Source organism: Myodes glareolus, chromosome 8, assembly GCF_982192425.1.
Source record: "Myodes glareolus chromosome 8, mMyoGla1.1, whole genome shotgun sequence".
Taxonomy (NCBI): Eukaryota; Metazoa; Chordata; class Mammalia; order Rodentia; family Cricetidae; genus Myodes; species Myodes glareolus.
In genome coordinates this window covers 39,944,797-39,953,392 of record NC_142033.1, presented here as the reverse complement: position 1 = coordinate 39,953,392, position 8,596 = coordinate 39,944,797, and the positions used below count along the sequence as shown (strand labels likewise).

The window sequence follows — 8,596 nt, the reverse complement described above, 5'->3', positions numbered from 1 at the left end:
GTCAACACCAAATAACAGAAGTACATTTCCCTTCTGTATATCTAGAACTGGTAGATATTTTCTGTCAATTGAACAGCAGAAACTTACTAAGTATTGTGCTGTATAAACTAGTTATATAAATCCTTGTCCACCTCAGTAATGCAACCTAAAACACATTACAGAAATGGGTTTTATGTGAAGGCAATTCTGATAGGTGGAAAATAAGAAGGTGGAAAATAATAGTGGATTACTTAGTTATCCATATATGGGATTGGGGATTTTTAGTTCATTGGTCCAACTCAAGATCCTCAGCTCTGAGGGGAGGGCAGGTAATGGCACACAACAAACTTACAGAAAAGACCAAAGACAACTCTAGTTATCCACATAAGCAGGAAAATATTTGTTAACCAGTGTTAGGGGGCTCTGGGGATAGCTTGGCGATAAAGCACTCCCTTCTCTAGTGAGCACAAGTGAGACCCTGGATTTAATCTTCAACATTACGTGAAAGTGATTTCCTAAAGACTTTTTAATGTATTTATTATTTTGTGTGTATGAATGTTTTGCCCACATGTATGTATGTTCACCACATTGGTGCCTGTCCTGTGAAAATCAGAAGGCATCAGATCCCTTGGAACAGTAAGTGGGAACTGAACCTGGGTCCTCTGAAAGAGCAGCCAGTGCTCTTAACCATTGGGCTTCCTCCAACCCTTCCTAAAGATTTTATGGTAGGTTATTTCTGAGACGTGTGTTGTTGGCTTACAATACAGGTTTTGTTTGTTTGTTTGTTTAAGTGAGACCTTTGGTGTTTCTTACACCACAATTCTGGAGGGAGGCTCTGTCTACATAGTACTGGCTCTCATGGAACTCACTGTGTAGACCAGACTGACTGCTCAAACTCAGAGAGATCTGCCTGTATCTGCCTCCTGGATACTTGGATTAAAGACATGTGCTGGCACATCCAGTTCCATAATTCTGAACTTTGGGAAGACAGCATCAGCTCATTCCCTAGTTGAATGGGGACTACTCGAAGTGTTATACTGAGATCCTTTAGAAAAGGTGATATGTCAGTAAGAATCCTATTTTAATAGGATTATCTTAGGGCTGGGGGAATGGCTCAAGGGATAAGAGCGCTTGTTCTGTAAGAATGAGGATCCATGTGCAAAACTGGGCATGGTTGCACATTTGTAGGTAACCCTGGCATGGGGAGGGGTGGAGATAAGGAAACACCTCTGGTCTTGCCAGCTACCAGCCTGCTCCAGCTTCACCAAGTGACCCTGTCTTGAGGAAATAAAGTGGAAAAAAAAATACAGCAGGATACCTGACATGCTGACATCTTTCCTGTGTGTGCATTCACCACTCATCTTACACAACAGCGGTTTATCTTAGGGCAAATTTTGAACATGCATGAATGTTGACCAATGCAGTGAAAAGTGTTTAAGGTCTTAGTTACACAGAACTCGAAACCCTCTCCTGTGACCTGTTATCTTCATGTTCTGGAGACTCTCCAGTTTACATAATTTCACATATTCTCACTAAAAAAATTCATTATATATCTTTAAAAGCATCTTTTAAGATCAGTATAAAATGTCTAAGTAATTCACATAGATATTTTAGACTGGCTGATAGAAATAAGGCTTCTGACTTTAGAACAATGATGCTCTGGCTGGTTTTTTTTGTTGTTGTTTTTGTTTTTGTCAACCTGATTTATCTAGGAAGAGGAAACTCAATTAAGAAAAAGGTGCATGCCTTTAATCCCAGCACTCAGGAGGAGGCAGGTGGATCTCTGTGAGTTTGAGGCCAGCCTGGCCTACAGAGTTCCAGGACAGCCAGGACTGTTTCACAGAGAAACCCTGTCTCAAAAAACAAACAAAATGCCTCATGATTGCGTGTGGGGCATTTTCTTCATTAATATTGATGTGGGTGTGGCCCAGCTCACTATGGGTGGTGCCACCCCGGGGCAGGTGGTCCTGGGTTATAAATGAAAATCAGTAGGTTAAGCCATGAGGTACAGGCCAGTAAGAAATGTTCTTCCATGGCCATTGCTGAACCCTAACGTCTTCCTGGGGAGGGGGTGAAAAGGCTCAATCTCAATGAACACGGCCACAGGGAGTGCTGGATTAAAGGTCTCCGCCACTATTGCCTGGCTATCCAGTCAGCTTTTTATTATTAACAATGAGAGAAGTATATATTTACAATTGACAAAGATTGTTCCACAGTAGCAAACATAGAAGATTATGCTAAGAGCAGTGCTGACAATGGAGGCCTGGCCTGTGACCTTTCAGAGGGAAGTAGAATCCCCTAAAGCCAGGCTGGAAAGATGGCTCAGTGGTTAAGAGCACTGGCTGTCCTTCCAAAGGTCATGAGTTCAATTCCTGACAACCACATGGTGGCTCACAGCCATCCATAGTGAGATCTGGTGCCCTCTTCTGGCCTGCAGGCATACATGCAGGCAGAACACTGTATACATATTGCATAAATAAAATCTTAAAAGAGAGAATCCCTTAAAGTCTTTTTTGGCGCATCTGATATTTTGAATTGAAAAACTGTGGTTCTGAGAAGCTAGGACTGACAAAGAGACTGGTTAACTAACAACCAGTAAAAGGAAGTATTTCCTCTGGGTCAGCATACAAGCTGTGGTCTGGAGAGGGTAAGGCTATACACTGTACTGACATCTGAACTTGGTGATGTGTCTATTAGGTGGCATTGGTTTTGAAAGCCTGAAAGGGTCGGGAGAACAGCCGAGGCGTGGTACCATGTGATAAGTCAGACAGTCCCTGAAGAGAACCCAGAAGAGGCTGTTGGTGAAGGCACAGTCCGGTTGCAGCAAGAGGCTCTAGCGTTTCGGAGATGCCAGCACAAAGGGCAACTACCAAGGACAGCAGTAGTTGTGATGTGGAGCAGCCTGAGCCCAGGAGGCAATGAATACTGTGGATGGGTAGAGCTTTGGAACCCAGAAAATTATGAGTCCCGGGTGTATGAAGCTGAGCTTTCACACTGTTGGATCTTGGTTTTGCTTTTATCTGAATATAACTGTGCTCTTGATTCCCACCTTTCTTAGAGTAAGGAAGTATGTAACTTATTCTAGTTTTATAGGCGCTTAAAGAGAGAGACCAAATTAAAAATTTATTTATTATGTATACAATGTTCTGTCTGCATGTATGCCTGTAGGCCAGAAGAGGGCGCCAGATATCATTAGCGATCTGGTTGTGAGCCCCCTTGTGGTTGCTGGGAATTGAACTCAGGACCTCTAGATGAGCAGGCAGTGCTCTTAACCGCTAGCCATCTCTCCAGACCCCGAGACCAAATTTTTAAAGGTGTTTGAATTTTTTTAAAGACTACGAGATTTTTAAAGTTATTGTGATTTTTAAAGTATATTGTGATACTAATGTCAGCATGATGGACAAATGAGAAAAGAAAGATCGCAGTTGGAATGTGATATGTTTGTCAAGTTTACAGGATTGTTTTTGCGTGTATGTCTTAGGATGGCTGGTTGTGTGTGTGTGTGTGTGTGTGTGTGTCAATTTAATACAAACTTAAATTGCTAAGAAGAGTAACCTCAACTAAGGAAATGCCTTAGAGCTGGGTAATAGTGGGTACACCTTTAATCCCAGCACTCTGGAGGCAGAGACAGGCGGTTCTCTAAGTTTGAGGCCAGCCTGGTCTACAGAGTGAGTTACAGGGTGGCCAGAGCTGTTACACAGAAACCCTGTCTCGAAAAGCTGAAAGGGAAATGCCTTCATCAGGTTGACTGTAGGCAAGACATTTCTTGGTTAATAATTTATGTGGGTGTCCAGCACTGTGGGTGGTGCTGTCGCTTGCGCAGGTGTCCTGGGTTATCTGACAGCAGGCTGGGCCAGCCATGAGGAGCAGAGCAGCAAGTAGTGCTTCTCCTGCAGTTCCTGCCTCCAGGTTCCTGCCTCCAGGTTCCTGCCTCGAGTTCCCGCCGAGATGCGAGGGAGACTTAAATAAGCCCTCTCCTTCCTGAGTCGCTTTTGGTGTTTATCACAGCAACAGATACCTTAACTAAGACAGATGCTGCTATATCTTAGCCAAAGTAGGACTTGACCTCCCTTCCCCTATTGCTCTCAGAGTAAGACAGAGACATCAGCCCCCTTGGGGAAGTGATTGGAATGGGAGATTGGCGTTTTTAATTTAATTCTTCCCCATTGTGTTTAATGTAATTCAAGTTTAAACCATGGATTCTCCCTCACAAGTATCAGGATTAGAAGTACTATAATTCCCTTTTTAAGGGAGGTAGTGTACTATTTTCCCTTGAAAATGGTGACCAGCATTTAGGAGGTCTTATTCTTATTCTCTCTCTCCCTCCCTTTCCCCTGCTCCCCCCCATCTGTCTCGTGTGTGTGTGTGTGTGTGTGTGTGTGTGTGTGTGTGTGTGCGCAGTACATGAGCTCCTGCTATGGTGCACCTGTGGAGGTTAGGTGACAACTTGCAGAATTGGCTCTTTATTTCCACCCATGAGTCCAGGGAATAATTCTGATTTGTCAGGATTAGCAGGCCGTGCCTTACCCACCACTGAACCATCTTGCTGGACCAAGTGAGGGGTTTTCATGTCCAGTTTCGCAAACAGCAGGAGAAAGCCCTGCAGATGAGGAGATTGTCGACGAGGAGGTAATCTGGAGCCCAACCGCTAAATGAAGGATTTCATATTAAAATCATTGTCTTTCCAGATTTGCTGATAGATGTTTGTAATCAGCATTTGGGAGGCAGAGGCAGGGGGCTGGCTGTAGGTTTGCCGTCAGTCTGGTGTATAGAATGAGACCCTGTCTCAATGACAATAGCAAAAGAAAATTTTTGATTAACATAAACTAGCAAGTGCGGATGTAAGTCAAGGCACAGAGTTGCACAATCTTTTAATACGCTTGCTGCTATTGAATGGTGATTAGGAGCCCCAGCACCATAATTAGTCAACTGCCTGACTTAGTGACAGGAAGTGGAAAGGGATTTTAGAGAGATGGCTCTGGGCGAGGCTAATTGTTGCGCAAATGGGAAGACCTGAGTTTGGACTTTTAGCGTCCATTTAAAAATGCAAGTAAAGTCTTCAATGCCCATAACCCTGCTCTCAGAAAGTGGAGGCAGGAGGATTGCTGAAGCTTACTAGCCACGAGCCTGGCTGAAAAAATACTGAGTCCAGGTTCAGTGAAAAAGCATGACGAGGAGGACATCTGGTCTCTTGCCTCTGCACATGGGCACAGACATGCGCAGAAGTGGAAAAATAGTATTGAGCAGAAGAGGACATGTTTAACACAGAGGCGTGCAAAGTTTAGGGCTGGCAGATACAGCTCAGTGGTATTGTGGTGGCTTAGCACAAACAAGGCCCTGGGTTTGCTATCCTAGCAGCAACCTCCAAATACCAAAATGCTGCCAATCACACTGTAGACCTGATTTAGCAACTCAAATGTTAAAATATAAGGAAGCTATACCCACAGAATCAGGAATCACGTAAGAAGCTAAGCGTGGTAGCTCAGGTTAGTAATCCCCACATTTGAGAGAGGGAGGCAGGAAGATCTGGAATTCAAGACAAACTTTAGCTATATAGCAAGTTTATGGCTATCCTGAGCCATGTGAAACCCTGTCTCAAAAATAAAAATGTCTGTCAGAAATCATGATTCTAGTACTTGGACATTCTCTGTTTTCATGGACCTAAATTTTCTCATTTGTTAATTGTGGCTAGTAGAAAAAAACCCTAAAAATTGCTTAATTTGGCATATGCGAAAAGTACTCACAGATGGTAGAGATTTTTAAAAAGGGCTTTATTTACACTGTGTTTCTGATTGACCTCTGGAGAGAATGCGACTCCTGGAATTTGTAAGGAGCTACTCCTGAGAGTACTTGAATCTGTGTTGCTTAATCTCTGTGACCTTCGTGCTTTAAGGCAACACTAGTGGAAAATGAAACTCGGCTGGGCGTGTAGCCCAGTTGCAGAGCTTGAGTTAAACATTGGTAAGACCTGGGTTCAGTCTCCTGCAAAAAAGTTAAAAAGAAACTGAACTTTGAACCTACTCAAAATTTTTCCCTATTCAAGAATGAAGACTTCTGTTTTGCCTGCCAGTTCCAGTGATTTATGCAGGAGGTAGAAACTAGAAGTGTGGTTACTTATCCAAACTTCACATGTCATGTGTCTGTCTGGAAGAGCTCTCTCTTTGCAGAAGTAACATCTTTGAAATCAGCAAATGATTAAAAAACACCACTCTTTCAAATTATTCCCAGTGAATACGAAGTAGAATGTAGAAGCTGTCTATGAGATGCTCAAAGCATCCGTGAGAATGTATTTTAGTGCTGCCTTTCTTTTTCTTCCTTCCTTCCTCCCTTCCTTCCTTCCTTCCTTCCTTCCTTCCTTCCTTCCTTCCTTCCTTCCTCCCTCCCTCCCTCCCTCCCTCCCTCCCTCCCTCCCTCCCTCCCTCCCTCCCTCCCTTCCTTCCTTCCTTCCTTTTTTCCTTCCTTCCTTTCTTTCTTTCGTTAGCTTTTAGTTTTTTGAGACAGGGTTTCTCTGTAGCTTTGGAGCCTGTCCTGGAACTCTGTAGATCAGGTTGGCCTCGAACTCATAGAGATCACCTACATCTGCCTCAGGAGTGCTGGGATTATAGGCATGCACCACCACCGTCCAGCAGTGTTACATTTTTCTGCTGCCTTAGGAAGATATTGGAAGCTTCACAGCTTTGAAAGGTCATGTGATCTGGCCATGGTCAGGGGTCTGAAGTCAAACAGGACTGGTTTCAGTTGCATCTTAGTTTCAGTGTGCATGTTTCCCTGTAAACTGGCAGGATGGCATTGCACGTTTTGATAGATGACCAAGCACAGTGTTTAACAGTGCTTTGCATACAAGAACTTAGTAAATTTTGACTGTCGGTCTCAATGACATCTATAATTTAGAATAATTCTGAAGATTACTTCATTGGATAATCTGACTAACATGACTTCCTCTCCTGTGTACTTATACCTCAGTCAGAAAGTAACCATAGTTCTCTAGACACTGTGTAGCAATAAGTGATTGTTGTAATGATGGACACATAGTTTTAGCTCCTCAGGTTGTCAAATTTTAATTTCAAAAAGTCTACATTTTAAAGTTTGTAAACATATTGTAATACAATTATAAAAATATCATAAGGAGCCATATTTCAACAGTAGCTATCTTCATAACTGTATGACTTTGGGGAACACATTTACTTGCTCAAAACATCTGTATCCTCTTGGAAAAAAGTAATATAAGACCCAAATATTAAAGTATGTGTGATGGATGTAGTTTTCTTGTCAGTCCGCTTTTTTAGGCTATTGAATCTCTAAAGGTTACTGTAAAAGAAGGATGATCTTAAAAACAATGATACCTAAGGTAGTGGAGGAAAAGCACTCAGTGAAGTGAGAAAGGACTTAGTTGCAGTAGATGCATTTTGTAGGCCCAATAAAGACTTCACTGCTGTGCCTTCGCACACATTTTGAAACCTACCCACTGTGGAAGTTAAACCAGTTAGAGGGCTGGGGAGATGGCTCAGCAGGTAAGAGTGCTTACCGTGCAGACACTAGGACCTGAGTTGAAATCCCCAGAAATCAGCATAAAAAGCTGGGCATGGCCATGTGCACCTGCAACCCTAGCACCGCAGGAGGCAGGGGCATAAGTAGCTTTAGAACAGTGAGAGACCCCGTCTCAAGGGGATAACAGGCAGAGCAGAGTATCTCTAGTCCTCTTGTAGCCTCCTCGTGCAGGTGGGCATGCACACATGCACATTTCCTCCACATGCAGGTGGGCATGCACACATGCACATTTCCTCCACATGCAGGTGGGCATGCACACATACACGTTCTCTCCACATGCAGGTGGGCATGCACACATACACATTTCCTCCACATGCAGGTGGGCATGCATGCATGAACATTTCCTCCACTGCACACATGCACATTTCCTCCACATGCAGGTGGGCATGCACACATACACGTTTTCTCCACATGCAGGTGGGCATGCACACATACACATTTCCTCCACATGCAGGTGGGCATGCATGCATGAACATTTCCTCCACTGCACACATGCACATTTCCTCCACATGCAGGTGGGCATGCACACATACACGTTTTCTCCACATGCAGGTGGGCATGCACACATACACATTTCCTCCACATGCAGGTGGGCATGCATGCATGAACATTTCCTCCACATGCAGGTGGGCATGCACACGCACACACATTTCCTCCACCGGCCTGGTGCTGCTGCCATCACCACACACATGCACAAAGACCAGTCAGAGCAGAGAAAGATTGCTTTTTTTGAAGATGACTTAAAAGAATTATAGCTGACATTTGAAGGAAGGAACACTTCAAGATGACCTAGACTTTGGGATGGTAAGTATATGTGTGTAGTAGAAATGTGATGCCAGTTATGTAGGTAAATTTAGGTTTTCTGCCAGCCACATTAAAAAAACAATAAAAAATGGACTTGGGGTGTAGGTCAGTGGTAGTATGTGCTTTGCATTACTATATAAAAATGCTTGGGGTCCATCCCCAGCACCATATAAAACATAATAAAAGCATCAGTTTTAATGTTTTGTTTGCTCCAATATTTTCAAAACATTTTAGCAATAGACAGACAAGCTAATAGATGTGTTTC

General features: G+C 43.4%; 1 long non-coding RNA gene across 1 annotated transcript in view; it reads right to left on the bottom strand.

The window, feature by feature from the left end:
* LOC146893834 (uncharacterized) overlaps window positions 1-8,596 on the bottom strand; it is a 38,300-nt gene that overhangs the window by 28,817 nt on the left and 887 nt on the right. The gene's annotated exons all lie outside the window — the stretch shown is intronic.